The 17,799-nt window shown below is 42.7% G+C and overlaps 1 protein-coding gene and 1 long non-coding RNA gene across 2 annotated transcripts in view; both read left to right on the forward strand.

The window, feature by feature from the left end:
• Positions 1–17,799, forward strand: part of LOC135918606 (uncharacterized) — a 210,614-nt gene that overhangs the window by 93,119 nt on the left and 99,696 nt on the right. The gene's annotated exons all lie outside the window — the stretch shown is intronic.
• Positions 1,256–11,898, forward strand: LOC139050616 (uncharacterized). The gene is made up of 4 exons (XR_011508974.1): positions 1,256–1,665; positions 2,658–2,762; positions 5,444–5,588; positions 11,789–11,898. It is a non-coding gene; the product is annotated as an uncharacterized lncRNA (long non-coding RNA).

Genomic DNA, 17,799 nt, shown 5'->3' on the forward strand with positions numbered 1-17,799 from the left:
TTGCGCGGTATTCAATCGTGCTTCTCTGAAGCCGGCAATACTGATAGCACCGACACCGGTATTAAAGTCGACGTGGCCAATTGTTATAATTGTGCCGTGACGACGCGGCACCAGCAACGCGCTACCGGCCTCCTCAAAATCGGCCGCTGATCAAAATCATACCATCTGCGGGAATGGCTGCGTATCCGCTTTGTTTTATTTGGTAAGATGGGGCACACAGTCCGGTGGACTTACATGTGCGGTTACACTGACACATTAGTTAATTTCCCAGAAATATTGCACAAGCTTATGCGAAGCGGAAAAGAAGTTTTGGATTGTTCCACAAAGTTGCGTGAAAAGCTTTCTCGCTCGGGTCTCATTAATCTGGTACAGCACTGCCGTGAGAAGCCAGTATACTGTCCGGATCAAGACTCACCCACGAGTGTTTATGTAGCTATTTTGCATTGAACGCACGAATTATATGCGAGCTCAAAACTGTAAAGAGCAAGAGACAACTGTCGAAATTAGCAGTAACAACCTGCAGTGTCCCCGGTCACCGTTGTCTATTTCTGAATTTCTTATTAAATATGGATATCGTTACAGCAAAATTGATGTTCTAGCATTCCACGATGTACCTGGCGATGGTAACAACACTTTTGCGCATATATAGATGCGGCAGTTGACGCGGTGAAGTGAAAGCGCATCTTGGCTTTTAAAATGTAAATGTAAACAGCAATCCAGAGAAAGATTTATATTGCTAGCCTAGTCGAATTGTGGGCGTGTTCGGCGTGGTGCGGTGGTAAGATGCTTGTCTCGGAATCGTGAGGTCCGCAGTTCAAATCCTGTGCGAAAGCTTTTTTTTTTCTACTTTCATTTTTTTTGTATTAATGATTTTTCTTATCCTTAAAGAGGTGTCTGTCAATTTTTAATCAAATATATTGATCAGATGCTACAGAATTTTCGACTACAAGACGTCACACAACAGAGAACAGAACGACAGTCACAACGTCCCAAAATACGACAGACTGAAAATTTCCTGTTGTGTTATTCAAGTGGGTGAGCCGTCTATAAGGCGTATACGCACATTGCCGTCCTCTTCATTAAAATCAACGTTGCTGAAACACGTCGTACAAGACGCTGTACGACTCGCATAACATCGAAATACAACGCCGTCACCATCCATGAGATCACCGAAAGCACGGTCGCTTTCGGTGGCGGCCTACAGATGGCAGCACAGGTAGCGCCGGTAAAGTGACAGGTGATATTATTTTGCCGTCTTCAGCCTTACCTACATGTGAGTGCGCGCTGCATTGACGCCGTCCGATGCAGCTGTTTAATCGTGTGTACGCTGTGCCGAGAGTAATTGTGGTGCATTTTGTATTCATTGAGAATCACAAAACCCCTGGGACCGCGTAATGTAGCCCGCAGTATCCTTCGTGTGGTGCGCCGATGTCGAAGGTATGAGCCTTCGCCACTTTCTTTGTTCCGGGCTCACGAAAAGGATCTCCTCCTCTGGCACTCTCGCATCGTGTCACACTGTACGGAAGAATTTGGTGAAAATTGTGCTCTTACGTCCTGTAGTTTATCCGCAATTCAACAGTGTGTGCGCCGGAAGGACCGTTGGTGCAGTCGATGCCGCGGCACCTGTGACGCTAAAAGGAGCGTTTTCCGAGTACGCCTAGAAAGGTAAGTCCGGCGCTTGCGCGCATTCTTCCTGTCTATGGTTCGTGAAGTGTGCGTTCTTGTACGTATCGCAAGATCCGTACAACAACCGAATCCGAATGAGTAAAGCAGCAAGAATTATAAATGTGCTTTTCAAATGGTTGTTCTTCATGTCGCAGTGCACATTTAGCAAAAAGTTCCATGGAAATTGCCCTAAAACGTATTCATGTTACCAACAGCTCTATCTGTGGTTTATTTACTTTCACCTATGAAGCACGCTAGCGCGGGTGGTTCTTTGATCTAAATGGGCACAAAAATTCAAGCAAAGAAAGTTACTGCTTGTGTACATAATTTTTCATTGAGAAATGGTATAGGCATTTCCAGAAGTAGTACGTCGATGTGTCGTCTTCACAGCTAACAGCTGCGCGAGATAGCACCCGATTTCTTCGTCGACGCATGGCCAGATTTGCAGCTTGTATGGAAATTCGTCTGTTTATAGAGTGTCGTCAGATGACGTGTATTAGTGTCCTGTGTGTTTTCGTGTACTTGTAAAGGGTTCCGATCTTGCAGAGAAGCCGAAATTACAAAAGCAATGTTTCTTTTTAACCGAAAAATCTTTCTCTTTTCTGTATTGTCTCTCCAGAAAAAGAGGTGGTCTGTTGAAATTTTGAGCGCATCGTCCTTTGGGAGCAGTGCTTTGTTGCGCCGCATAAACAAATTAGGTTTTGGAACGCTTTTCATGTCCTAAGGAATTTTTTGATAGTACAATTCACATTTCACGTTATACAGCTGTACGTTTGTGTGAACCTTTTCATAGTAGATTCATGTTTGCTACAGTTCGATTGACGTGTTATTTAACCGCCTGTGATGTTACGGTCAGATATTTGCACAACCAGTTGCAGCTTCATGTAACTGGTTGTATGAGACTTTTTTCAAAATATGACGTGATCTTTTTATATCACAAGTTTGCAGTTTCAGCAGAGATTACAATAAATTAAGCATTTATTATTGTTTAGGGATGGCAAGATTTTGTGAACCAGAGGCACCTCCAGATATGCACCTGCGGCACTTCTGCAGCCTCAACAGCACGGCAAAGTACCTGATGTGCATGCTGTGACAAGGTGTGTGCAAAGCAGTTGCTGCCACTTACACGAGCTGCAGATTTTGTTGGTATCATCCATGTTTGGAAACTCTCCTGAATTTTCCGTGGGTTTACAAATGTGGGCTCATTTTACAATTTTATGGATGTCACTTTAGAAAGACAATGAAGTTGTGTTGGTTAAGATATTTTAAAGCTGTTGAGAGATTAAGGGCATGACATTGTTAAAATGCACGTAAAAATTAATTGTAATGGTACTTGTAATGGTTTATTATTAGCGATGCAATATCTCTAACGAGAACATCAGAGGGGCACTTGCTTTAGGGAAGTTTGGTCAGATAAATTCATGAAGCAGCGTAAAGCGGCAGCAGCAAACACGCTGTAAAAGCTCTGTAATCTAAAGAAAAAACAAAGTTGTCAGTTACAGGTTTCAAGTTCGCTGCTGCTTTTTGTGCTGCACGACAAGTTAAATAATGGTTGATAATGTGTGTGTGACGTAATAGTTCTGCGCAAACACACGAGGTGGAGAGAAGTAATTATTAAAGGGAAAATCAGACATCGTAGCATTTGCTACAAAGGAAACCCGTATGTGTTCCTCAAAAGGAAAGCCGCACAGTTGAAGAAAAATTCGTCCTGGTCCGGGACTCAAACCCGGGACTACCACCTTTCCGAGGCAGCCACTGTACCATCTGAGATAACCAGGTGGCTAGCACATGGCAGGGCGAAGTCGAATTAGTTGACAACACGAAGCAAAGGCAAGGGTTTGACGTAATATTTTTTTCCCCTTTATTAATTACCTCTCTACACCTTGCGCGTTTCCGCAGAACTATTACGTCACACCCTTGCCTTTGCTTCATGTTGTCGACAAAGTCGAATTCGCCCGGCCATCTGCTAGCCGCCTGGTTATCTTAGATTGTAAAGCGGCTGTACCGGAAAGACGGTGGTCCCGGGTTTGAGTCCCGGACCTGGACGGTTTATTTTTTTCAACTATGAGGCTTTCCTTTCGAGGAATCCGTACGGGTTTCTTTTGTAGCAATTGCTACGAGTGGGTGGATGTGCGATTTTCCCTTTATTAATAATGTGTGTGTGTATGCAACAGTGGGGGTGCTGAGAGCAAGCTTTAAAATAATGTGTGTTATGTCCCCAACAAAGAATTTAGTGTCTGCAGCATTTTTACAAAATATTATGTTCACAGGTTGGCAGGTATGACATAATGTACAACAATAATGTACAACACTTTTGCTGTAGATGCCATATTCATAACGTCCCTTTTCTGTCTACTTGAATCGTATATTTAGAATTTGGCCCACCTTCAGTTTGATCAAGGATCATAGGTAGCCCCCTCTGAAATAAATATAATTAGGAGCTATTGTAGATAAGCATGATATAGCTACTCACTGTATTGTGACATATATTTTTAGGGACTGTGTTGTGAGGCATGCATATCCTTTTACCTGTATGTCTTGCAGCAGGTTGCCCGACAATAGCATAAATGCTCTGCCCACCTTTATTATTATGCTTTCATGTAGACATCTAACATCTGTGCCCACATAGACTCCATGTTCTTAATTACATTTTTCTAAGTATTCACTGTTGTGCATTACATGTTGTCTTTGTTTTATTTTGGAGGGGCTATTCATTTCTATAATAGTACAGAGAATAGGACTTCAAAACAAAAAACCACGAAAGGTGGCTTAAAAGTGTATGATGCTTGGAATTCTACATTCCATCCCCTAAAGCGCTACCAGTAGTAAAACATTCCTAATTGTCCTTTTTATAAGCTAGCTGCCAGATACATAGTCCCATTATGAGAGTATGTTATTTTTTTTCTTTGGTCTGACTTGTTTTGTTGAATGTTCTCCTTGTTAGTTCAGAATTTGTTTTCTTGCCACCTCATGCAATACTCCAACTGGAGACTATGAGCTATGTGTACAATAAATAAGTAAATTCCTAAAGCATGCAACAAACCATGCAGCATAGCATTTAAATGTTGCCAGTTTATAATGCTTCTCGAGTGCAGCGCAGCATGGAGCTTGAGGCTGATCTCTTCAGATGTAAAAAAAAATGCAGGTTATGAAAATGTGGTCCTCCAAACTGCTGGTTACGCATGTCAGTCAGCCTGTTGCAGTGGTCACAAGTGAGAATGTAACCAAAAGCTGGGCGTGCTCGGCCATTTTGCATATGGCACAGGATAGAGCTTCGCCTCTGCTATTGCTTCTCTTATAATGATGGCCTCCGAGTATACATGCCGAGTTATGCTTCTGGGGACACTTATTAGTTAACCTTATCAGGTAATACCATTAGCCTTATGGGTGCTATAATGTTGCAGTGCCTGCAGGATGGCCAGCATTACAATACACATTAAAATTATTGTACAAGTCATGCAATGGTATCGAGATTGGCCCACCAAGTGACACCCTTTACTTACACTATACCTGGGATCAGCCCAGCTCACTCAGTCAGGGAGACATCCATGCATAAGGGGAGGGGTGTAGCAAATAGAGGGCGTTCGATTAATCTTTCTCACATAGATAGCTCATACATATAATGTTTCTTAAATTGGATGCTTTGTTGCTCAAAATGAAGTTACTTATGTGCATAATGTCAGCAATGCGATCCTATTTATGCCTACCGAAAGTTGCTTTGTTCACTGCCACTTTTTATATTGTTTCGCTTGTTATTCTAAGCTCACTTGTTTTATAGCTGCTATAGGTATGGCCTGACCTGGAGAAGAAGTGTAAGCAGACCATGCTATGTTGCTGATCTGCGCTGATCTCCACATCCAAGTTGGTCCCGTGACAGTTGGGCGCCATTGTGCCTTGCTTCATTGACAAGGTGATATAATATGGTGAGCTTGTACTTCAATATCGGTATTGAAAATTATGTTAAGGAAAAAAGACAAGGATTGGTCTTTATGATAGATACACTCATGTTCTTTCTTTAAGGTGTTCTTTTGACACTGTTCTGCATGGACATATTTTTAGAGAATTATAACAGTCCTTCATTGCAAAGTGCCACGGCGCTAGTTTATGCGTTAAACTAGCACTCTTTCACCAAAAAAAGCCGTATTTAGCACACAATTCACAAGGAAAGAAAGGAGGCTACAGGACAGAGTGCTACTAACAGTTCAGTATTATAGCTCGCACAGTAATATTGTGCAAAAGGTGAAAGGGGAAGAATAGATCTGAATACATATTGTTCGCACAGAAACGAAAAGGATGCATCACATGGTGAGTGTGACATTTGTTTTACAATGATAAGCAGTCTCACTGTCTAGTAATTCTCTGCATGGGGAGCTAGTGCTAGGTTCCTCGTCATACATATAAGAAAAGTTTCAGATGTCTCTCCAGCGCTTTTGTCTTTTTATTTTGTCACGATCAAGCAGCTTTTAAACATAGGTGCATGTGCACCGAGAGTAGTGCACTACCACTGCTAACTGACCCACACATCAAGTTTGCTTGGTCACGCTGCCAGTCATTTATACATTTGCCGGTTTATCCGATGTAGCCTCTACTGCACGAAATGGTATGTGATAGACACTTCACCTGTGTACTGTACGTGCTTTCTTACATTATTTTTTTCAGAGATAGTGATGCAGGCCTTTTCATTATTTACATGCCTACACAACAAACGAAGCGTTATCTGTGCTTACAAAGAATTGTAGGAAAATCCAGCATGAGGCAACTGTTCTCAGCACGAAACAAACTTGATTCGTTGGTTTTCATTCATTATTGCGATCACACTAAGGCAGACAAGCTTGTAGGCTGTGCTTCTGCAATTTGTACAGCACACTGACAGCACTGGTGTGGGCCTCATCTGTGGGCTGACTGATGGCACCTTCTACGGCGCAGACCACTTGTGTTGGGCGAGGCACCAATGTTGACGTTTGTTCCCTTGTGCAAAACAGCAGTCCTAGGTTTAGAGTAGTTGTAGGAAGACAAGGTAAACATAACTTCCATGGCTTGAGTGGGCTCATTTCTCTTGGGGCATCTAGCTTTTTTTCTTGCAACTGTGCAGAGGTGCTTCCCTAGAGTCAGCGGGAAAATGGCATAGAGTTGTGCATTCGGGAACTCCTTAACAATGATCTGCCGTAGTTAGGGCCTTGCGAAAATGCACTGTCTGCCAAGTGGTAGAAGGTGCATTATTCAGCCACAGATTTCCTGTTGGCATGATTGCACTCGTGCTGTCAGTAATTTCTTGGCTTGCCGAATTATCTTGAGGCCCCACGCTGATGATGCTACCGATGTCTTCGTGTGCAGATTTTCAGGATGAGGTTTTTTGCTTTGCAAATGTTGTTGAAAGGTAGGTGGTGCTTACAGGTAGCTATTCTAAATATTAGTGAAATGAATTGGCCCATCTTGCTTCGTCAAACATCGTCACGCCGACATCAGTTGCACAAACAAAAAACCTGGCCTACTTGCAGCGTCGTGCACGAAGAAACAAACAAATCAGCTGCTGGATTGTCTTGGCATCGCATACTAAGCTGAGACCAGAACTGCTGTAGCTACAAACCAGGCAGAAACGATGATGATGAGCAGGGATTTGTAGTAGCGCCACTTCGTGGGGCACCAAGGAGGCTTCGTTCAAAACAAAAATGGCGTTCAGCAAGTAGAACCATGCCACAGTGAGAGTCGGTGCATGGTGCTCTCGATCAAGTTGGCTCAAGGAGTGTCCGAAAAATCAGACGAGAGGTTGCAAGGCGTCCGAATTTTCGGAAGTTGTTATATATTATGGTCCATGGGGAGAATGGCGGTGCCGTGAAGCAGACCGAGTACTCATGTCCGGAAAATCAGTCGGCGACTGTACCTATACCTATGTGTCTATGTATACCTAGGTGCAACAGTGTTTGCTATGATCTGTGCCAGAATTGCTGTTGCCCGTAGATGCCCAACATGTCGGGTGTCAAATTGTAAAATACCTTGCAAAAGTGATCTACGGAAAAATACCGCTTCTGCTATATTTCGCTTTTGCAAGAAATTTAGCGGCTGCTGGCACCTACCTTTCTTTCTTTCTTTCTTTATTGATTTATTTAAGACAATGAACAGATTGTCTTAGGGGACACGGCTAAAGGCAAAACATTTGCCTGACTAGGCCGTGCCACCCGTACATTGGCAGCAGCATGACAGTGGCAGGCTTTCAGGAGGTCACACATGAAATTAAAGTAGTACACATTTTCAACACTTGAGTACACAATTCGCGTAAGAAGAAAGAAAAAAAAAGGTTAAAGTTTATACAGTTTTCTAATCAATTGAAGCACAACAACGACAGGGAAAAAAAAAGTATGTACGAAATTTTCCATACCTGTAGCTGAAAGGTTAAAGTTTACACAGTTTTCTAAAAACAACAACAAGAAACATGAACAAAATTTTCTATGCGTGTAGTTCAACCTTTCTATTAGTCTTCGGATAGTAACAATTCTTTTACCGTTTTCTTAAAGCTTTGCTTTGAAATTCCAGAATTTAGCAGGTCCAATACCAAGGGGTAGTCGTTTAGAAGGTTAGGAAGTTGAACTGCTAGTTTTTGATCTCCGTATTTCGTTCTGCAACGTGGTTTTCCTATCAGAGTTTTTCTGAGGTTATAGTTTGTCGTTCTGCCATGATATTTACTTTGGAAGGAACATTTGTCTTCCCAGAATTGCCGTGAAATTTCGAGGAATAATTTGTAAGTGTCAAGTTTTGATGCTGTTAATATTTTATATTTGTTATAGTATAGTTTAGTGGTATCAGTACGTTCTAAGTTACCTATCGCGCGCAGTGCGCGGTTTTGGAGTGTTTGAATTGATTTTAAGTTAGTTTGTGTAGTGGTTGACCAAACTAGCAAACAATACGTTAATCGAGAATGTATAAGCGCGTTGTAAATATTGCGCTTCACATTTATCGGTAGCAAATATCGCAACCTATTTAGCACACCGACAGCACGAGCGATATTTTTTCTAAGAACGTCTACGTGCGGTGACCAGGACATATTTTCATGGAATATAACTCCTAAAAATCTGGCTGTTGTTGCCTGTTCGAGGTTGACCTTCTGAAACTGGAGTGTTATCTCAGGGTGGATTATTGTTCCTTTTGATTTAAACACTAGATACTTAGTTTTAGTTATGTTTAATTGGAGTTTATTCGCATTTAGCCACAAGCTTAGTTGCTGTAACCAGATGTTCGCTCGCCCAAAAGGTTTCCTATTTCCCTTCCTGAGAAGAACACGTTAGTATCATCCGCGTATAATATAATATTGGAACAGCCTTGAATATTGACAATATCATTAATATAGAGTAAAAATAAAACAGGCCCCAAGACGGATCCTTGCGGCACGCCGTACTTAATGTGCTGAATTTCGGAACTAACTCCATTTATTGTTGTGTACTGTGTTCTAGAGGTCAGATAGCTTTTTATTAAGGATAATGCGACACCACGAATTCCATAAAAAGGTAGCTTTTTCAAAAGGACATCGTGTTGCACGCAATCGAAGGCCTTCCTAAAATCTAGAAAGATACCTAGAGTTAACATTCGGTTTTCTATGTTGTCAAGGATTTGTTCCTTTATTTCAAGTAAAGCGGTTTCTGAAGATTTAGCCTTACAGAAACCATATTGCTCCTGAGCTATTATGTTATACGTGTTTAGAAACTCACAGTCTTCTATTAATTACATGCTCAGCAATTTTCGCGAAGACAGAAAGAACGGATATTGGCCTGTAGTTATTCATGTCGTTAACTGGGCCACTCTTATGAATGACTGTCACTCGGGCTAGCTTCATCCTGTCTGGAAACACACCATTGGAAAGAATTAAGTTACAGATATGTGAAAGAGGCGTGCTTACAATTTCACTGACGGCTTTCAACGGCTTCACTTTTATATCATCTTCACCTGAAGCACAACTGTCTTTCAACGATAAAATTATTGTTTGTATCTCGTGCTGCTCAGTAGGCGCCAAGAACAGCGTAGAAGAACATCGATTTAATATATATTCCGTGCAAGAGACGTGTATCATTTTGTGAGGACGCACCAGCATCAATAAAATGAGAATTAAAAGTATTTGCAACCTCAGTATCTGACAATTCACTATGCTGAAATGCAACTTTTCTTGTGATAGCGTTTTTGTTAATTACTTCATTGATCGCTTTCCACATGAGATTTGAATTTCCCATGATAGCAAAAAACTTGTTCGCGTAATATTCTTGTTTAGAGCGTTTACTATCGGAATTCAATTTGTTACGCTCAGATTTGAAAGACCGAAAGTCATCTTCGCTTCTGCTACTCAAAAAGATTTGGAAGAGCTTGTTACGACATTTTATCCTGTTATAGAGGTCACGAGTTATCCAAGGCTTTCTAGCTTTGTTGTGTTTTTTAAACTTCTTAAGTGGGAAAGATCTGTTGTATAACAACGCGAAGGTAGATATAAAAACATCGTAAGCCTTGTTTACATCAGTTTCCGCGGTCACTTCGTCCCACCGAAAACCAGAGACTAGTTCAACAAATTTCCTAACACTTTGTTCTGAATAAATTCTTCTTAAGCTTTCAGGGCATATATTGGATGGCTGTCTATGAGGTAGCAGACAGTATATAGGCAAGTGATCACTAAGATCGCACATCAAGACTCCTGCCCTTACATATTCAGCAGAAAAACTCGTCACACAGAGGTCAAGTGTTGTCTGGCTTGGAGGTGTGATGCGAGTAGGCACGTTGATGACATTTGAGCACCCGTATGATTCAAAAGTTTCCTGAAAACGCGTATATTCTAGGTTGTCTGGGCAAGCATCTATATTAAAATCGCCCATTAATATTGTTTCAAGTTTAAGTTCGGTGCTGAGTTCTAATAATTTTTCAGTAAATTCTAAAAACTTGCACATGAATCCAGATGGCGGGCGGTACACTACCGAAATCAAGGTGTTCATGCACTGAAGACCTATACATTCATAGCATTCGTTAACAATCTTGAGCTCGGGGATTATACTGTACGACAAACCAGAACGGACATAAATATCAATTCCTCCTCCTAGTTTTTTCGTTCGGTAAACAGAGATGCAGTCATATCCAAAAATAGAAGCGCATTCATCCTCTGATGTAAACCACGTTTCACTAAAACAAAGCAAATCGAAGCAGTGTTGCAGCTCAGACAGATACAAACTGACTTCATCAAACTTATTTCTCAAACTTCGCACATTAAAATGAAATATTGAAAGTGGACATTGGTTCTTTAATGACGCGACGTCCCCAGAAAATTTGAATTCCAGGGTCGCCATTGTGGTTTAGTAAACATAACACATCTTTTGCTATCACGTATGCCGCCATCACTTCGAGGCTGTAAGACTGGCCAGATCCTCCTCGCCGCGTATGACAACAGCTCGGTCGCCGCTCCTTTTTCGCACCAAAACTTTACCGTTTGAGTGCCAGACGTATGCGTATCCTGAGGTCTGGGCCAAATACCATATAAAAGGCTTTATATGGTCTTCGCATGGCCAGGGCCTTCTACTTTTGTGAGTTTACTTATCTCGAAATTTACCCCGGTTTTTATAACTTCAAGTTGGCGGGATCCCTAGTCTCCTTTAACGTGTACCCAATAGACCTTACATAGGGGTTTTGGCATTTCCCTGCCATCTAAATGCAGCCATTGTGGCTGGGATTCAATCCCATGCCCTCTGTCTGAGCAGCGCAATGTCAAAGCCAGCACACTACGGTATTTTGCTGGCAGACGGGTTTAGTTTCTGAATAATTTATTATCTCAACCTGTCGGTGTTGTTTTTAAAGGTATTTCATGTTTGTATTCTGTTGCTTCAATACTAGTAATTATTGTTAATCAAACGATGTGTCCATCTTTTTCCTATAAGACTTGCTTCAATCGCCTGCTAATTATGACAGCTTATTCTCCCACAGTAATCCATGTTCCCTTGAAACATAGGCAGTGCATGAAACCACATATTTTTCAATAAGATGTATTCGTTATCTTCTATGACCGGAATGCTGAACCTTTCTTATCTGTGAGAACATAGGCAAATTTGCCTATGTGCTAACCTGTTGCATGAGTCAAGATAAATTATTGGCTTTACTTTTTCAGGTGCCCTGCTCGCTCTCACCCAAGCAACCCACTCCAGCGGTCTTCTCTCGGCAGACTGGATGCATCGAAATACCGTTAGAAGGTCCAATAAACAGTGCTTGAGACATTTATGACATGCTTTTATTTAGGCCGGAGGACTTCAGGCTTAATGAAAGCTCAAGTGGGTGTACAGAAATACCTACGTAAAGTATACTTGTCTTTTTCACTTACAAGTACATGCCAATACTTTGCCTGACATTTTTCACCCCAAAATTACACTTTACTGTGGATTTGTGTACAAACCATTACAGCAAGAAGCACTGCATTAAGACGAGTACAAGTAATCGAACATATTCTAAACTAGCAAGAATTACATTTGCATACTTGTAGTATAAATATGAAAAGGAGGTACAATCTTCTTCAGGGTGCATTTTCTTGTAGGTCATACATAGAGAACGTACTCGTGGGTCATACAAAACTTGTTCATAATGTATCACATCAGTGTTGGTAGTGCTAATCAATTTATGCCGAAAATTGTGTTCATCTTCGTATCAAGCAATGTACCAGGCAAACCTACATATGAAAGTGGCTTCTTGTTGCGAACCTAATGCAGATCTACTTCTCTTCAATGCTGATCGCAAATACACAAGTGCACAAAATATGTGTAAAGAGTAAATTATATTAAGCAACATCAATCCATTCCGAAAGGACCTGGTATGAATGTAGCAAAAAATAGGTCTGAACAGGGGCAAACAGGTCTGGGTTAGATAGGACGGGATTAAACGGGTCAGGATTAAACAGGATTTAAACGGGTCAGGATTAAACAGGATTTAAACGGGTCAGGTTTAAACAGGATTTAAACGGGTCAGGTTTAAACAGGAACAAACGGGATTTAAACAGGTCAGGACTGAACAGGATCAAACGGGGTCCTGTTCCATAACCCTATTTGATGAAACCCGTTTGAAAACAAATAGGATTTTCTAGTAGGGGAGTCTCAAGAAATTAAGTATTATGGAAATACGACTCTTGCAGAACCCTTGTACACAACATAACCAATTCAGGTAAGATACAAATAGACATATCCTATTTGTCCGCTTTGAATGGTGTAGTGGGTGCCGTGTACAGAACCTCGATATCTGTTCTTGATGCAGAGCTCTTAATTTGTAAACTTCGTCCTATTTTTTTTCGAAGTTTCGAATTTTTCAAAATATTTTAAACAAAGTTCCGGCCCTAAATCGAAATTCCGCTTCCAACAGACAGTACAATTGAACCTACTCTCTCAGATGCAACAAATTTCAATAAAAGTGATTCAGGAGTTATCTCAGGAAAGCGTTTCTGCGTTTTACATGTATCTGAATAGGCCGCGTCGGCGTTGCGCCCAAGCTAAGCTTCCTCTTAAATAATATGCCTAGGGATCAAATACATGAATAATAACCTCATTGCCATTGCCAAAGACGCTGCAAACGAATTCTTGAACGCTACGCACTGTCAATACAAGCAAAATACGTATTTTTTCATAAAATAATATATTCGTATGTGCCAAAAATCGTGCCCAACGTAACTGATGTCAATGCTTCTATGTTTTTGTCTATTTATTAATAAAGAAAATGTCACATGAACTTTAGAACTACATCAGTTCGAAATCAGCAAAGCAGTGCATGTCGCTGATATGAAAAATGTAAAGGCCATGAAATGAACAAGTTGAGGACAAATATGTTAATGAAACTTTGTCATTCAAGGTCCTTGTTTACATCCTTGTACATATGCAACGGCCAGTAAAAGATCTCAATGACACTGTCATTTGTTCCAATGTATTACGTAGAAACATCTATCACTGGTCGTGTATCGTGAGTAATTGTACCGAAATTATACTGGCAGCAGAGAGCACGTATCAGAAGCAGGAGTTCTGCAGAGTATACGAGGGCGAGTCAAATGAAAGGGAAATGAATGAAATATATGACAAACGGGGTACTTTATTTAAAATAGCCTCCATGAGCACTCAGACATTTAGACATTTCTCTCATTCACTAACGAGTCGCGTAATTCCCGTCTCATAAAGCTCCTTTGGTTGCTGCTTCAAAACGTCTGCAACTGACATTCACGTCATCGTCCGAACGAATCTGGTTCCCATGAGCTGTTTTTTCGGTTGCCCCAAAATGTGGAAGTCGCAAGGCGAGAGATCTGAGTTATATTGCAGATATTGCAGCATTTCCCACTTGAACTTCGCCAGTTTTATATTAACCACATCAGCGACTTGGAGATGGGCATTGTCATGGAACAAGATGAAACCATTCGTCAATTTTTCATGTAGTTTGTTCCTGACTGCGACACGCAGGCGATCCGGCGTTTCACAATATCGTAAACAAGTGATAGTCTCTCAAGATTCAGTAAATTCTATCAGTAATGGCCCCTGACGATTGAAAAATAAAAGTCAACAACACCTTTCCGGCGGAAATGGTGGCCTTTGCTTTCTTTGGGGGTGGTGAATTCAAGTGCTTCCATTGTAAGCTTTGACGTCGTGTTTCAGGCTCGTAGTATTGGCACCATGGTTCGTCCTCGATCACACTTGCAGACAAGAAATCGTCACCCTTATTGTAATACCGGATCAGATGAGTAAAGGCAGCGCCGAACTTCTCCGTATTCTGGCGGAGATTCAACATCTTGGGCATCCATTGCACACACAAGAGCCGATAACCGAGATGTTCATGAATTATGGCGTCAACGGTGACGGTGAACCGAACCATGACTGATGTTCACACGCTCTGCCAGTTCGTCGATGCTTATCCTCCGTTCTCGTGTCATCAGCTCATCAACCTTTGAAATTTTGTTAGGGGTGATTGAACGATGAGTGGTCCCAGTCTGGGATCGTCTTTGCAACTTTCACGTCCTTCTTTGAACCGTTTGTTCTAACGCTTCACAGTGGCCAATGAAATGCAATGTTCAACGTACACGGCAGCCATACGGCGACTAATTTCTTTTTGGCAAACACCTTCACCTGTCAAAAACCTCACGGCACCACGCTGCTCACCTTCTGCAGCGTCCATTACGTCAGGCAAACATGTTCAACCAAGTTTATGAGCGCATTAACGAACATTTACGCTCACACCTGCGTGCCAATTTTGTAAATGAGAGATGCCTGCGTGCTACGCGCAGGCCTTACAGATAATGAAAAGAACCATCATTGCGCGGGGTGGGTATGCTCACTTTCATTTGACTCGCCCTCGTACATTAGAAATGCGAAGAATCAATGGAATATACAAATGCTAAGATACAGCTTGATAAAGGGCAAAAAATTGCCACTGGAAGCAAAGTTCACTGCACGTATACACAATACCTCGCAGCAAGGTATCTAAACATACGTATAAGTTTCCAATAAATCTACGTATCTAAGAAAAAGTCATGGTATATAATGGGTCAAACAAGCCAAATAAACATGTTGTGCAATCACAGATTCACAGAATCCTATATCCCGCCCCCATTCCACCCACTCCCCCCGATGTATCACGCGCGACGGAAGGCGCGGCGCGCTTGCTGCCCGCTTTTCTTCTTCGCGTACACAAGACTAAGCCACCATCATGGACTCACCCACTCCCCCCCCCCACACACACACGCTTTCACTCGCACATACACAGCATGCGGCGCGGTCACGATGTTATCGCCCTTGGACTTTATGCGGAACATGAGGGCGACGGCAGGAATGCGCCTAGAGTCTCCATATAATTGCTATCGCAATAATATAATGAGCATCCGACTTTCCGCAAAAGAAGTAACAAAATAGAACTTTCACCATGCGACAATTCGCTGCGCCGCAACATTTATTTTCTTCTTGTGGGGAAAACGAAAAAAATACGCAAGGGAAAGTATGCTGGTGACAATCGAATGCCTACTTTGGGCAACTAATGTGGCTATTAAAGGAATATCGAAGAAAACACGAGACGCTTGGTTCACCAAGAACCATGTGAATACTGCTCGGTATCCTACACTGGCGAGACAAGACTTTCTGGAGAGGTTGCGCTCAAGCGAACGCGGTGCAATCCGTCGAATCCCCACATTGATGGCGGCGAGCGACCATTGTTTCTTTTTCTCGTATGCTAGCTAGAAAGCGTCCAAAAACTCTGCACTCCGAAAATGCACTCGGCCAGAGAAAACCGAAGGTGCGCCGCGCGGTGGTCTGGGCAACACGAGAAAAACGCATGCGCTCTGGCTGGCTCTGGCAGCCCCCGGGTAGGGGAGCAGAACAACAAAATTGAAGAGGCTCAACGTGGTCTTCGCGATTAAAAGTCATAGTAGAAAAAATAAATAAGAACGTAGTTACCTTGGCTGGCTTTAGTGTCTTCACTGGATGATTTGGCGCAGGTGAAAAAAAAAAATTTATATTTGTTATGTGACATGACGGCACGAATGAACTACCACAACGCTTCGTCTCATCGGGCCTCGCTGCGGGCTTTGTCAACTTGTCTGATTGTGCGTTGATTTGGCTAGTCTCGTTGTATGGCCCGATGTGCGACATTGGAAAAGTTAATGCACCTTTGGCGTCAAATATTTATGGGAACATTAAACTTACAAAGTAACGCAATTGAAAATCTAAAGCACAGGTTTGGAAATGTCAATGCACCTTTCAGATCAAAAGTTTATGAGAACTTTATACCCATAAAGTTTCGGAATTGACATCCACCCGCTCCATAGATTCCATGATAGAGTGTAGATTCCGCAGCCTCTGCGAGATGCTGCGGCAAGCCCGTTCGCCATCAAAACGTCCTTGAAACTTAGTGCTCGGATGGGGCTGCTTGCGTTATGTGACTCCCGGTGCATGGGCGTTGCCGCGAAATCCAGCCCGAGTTCGCAATTTTTGCGGTGAGATGGCTTTTCGAGCATGAAAAATACGTTCTAGACAAAATCCAGAATGATTTTCTGCGCCGGGAGTTGCTTTGGTCGGCGGTGCATGGACAGCGCGAAAACATTTCTGGGGGGGCTGAAGCCCCATAAGCCCCCCCCCCCTCGCTACGCCCCTGGTATCTCGCTAGACATTGACGCCGGGACTGCCACAACCCTCCAGCAACTGCACCGATTGAGAGTACGAAGTTCAGTCCTCATACACCCCAATACCAGCAGCTAGCAAAGACTAATCAGAATAGACGTGATCCCTATATTTTGTACTTCATCGCCACATACCCACTTACACCAAGACGCATTTTACCCTCACATGCACCGACACATGGAAGCTTAACGTGCTCACCTGAAAAGCATACAAGCAAGCGGTCGGGCTCCCACTGCGAACCTATACTAAGCTATTAAAAACGTTCAGCATGTGCAACACCTCAGAAAAAATAACAGAGGTGCACGCTGTGATTCAAAAGGAGTGACGTACGCTCATAGTACCAGGCCGGTACCATTTATGATGGCTCGGCTACCCAGCTACTGGAAACATGAGAGCGCAAAAGGAGTGCGTCCCGCCTGCTATCCCTGAAGGCCTCCATGTGAAAACCATACCAAGAAGCATGCATTCGGTCCCCCGTAGGAATAAGCGACAGGCAGGAGCGGATGCCTTCAGAATAAAAAATTGTGGTAAAACCCATCGCACGATGTTGTTCGATGGTATTGCACCAGCATTCAAACACTATAGAAACACAACGTACTACCACCATCGAAGCGAGGCATGTCGCAGGCAAATACAACAGCGGGAGTCCTCTTCCCATTTCCCTAAGAGCTTTCGGGTCAACTAGGGCTGCCACCACGAAGCCTGTATGTTCCTTAAGAAATGTAGGGCGCTCTGGTGAATGTGAACACTGAGAAACGCGTCATGCGGCAAGAGGCCTCCTTTCTCCCGGCTGTTTCTGGATGCGCTACGACAACTTGTGGCACAGCCAACTAGTCTGCTTATGGCCTCTGAGACCAGAAGCATGGCGCGCCGGTGCCTATGAAGGCTGATAATTGCTCCCCCGGTTGCCCAATTTTCAGTGGCCCGTGCTCAGTGAGTCAAGTTGGCACGAGGTTCATTGAAGAATGACACATGCCTAGTGCATTTATGGCAC

This window comes from Dermacentor albipictus, chromosome 10 (genome assembly GCF_038994185.2).
Source record: "Dermacentor albipictus isolate Rhodes 1998 colony chromosome 10, USDA_Dalb.pri_finalv2, whole genome shotgun sequence".
Lineage (NCBI taxonomy): Eukaryota > Metazoa > Arthropoda > Arachnida > Ixodida > Ixodidae > Dermacentor > Dermacentor albipictus.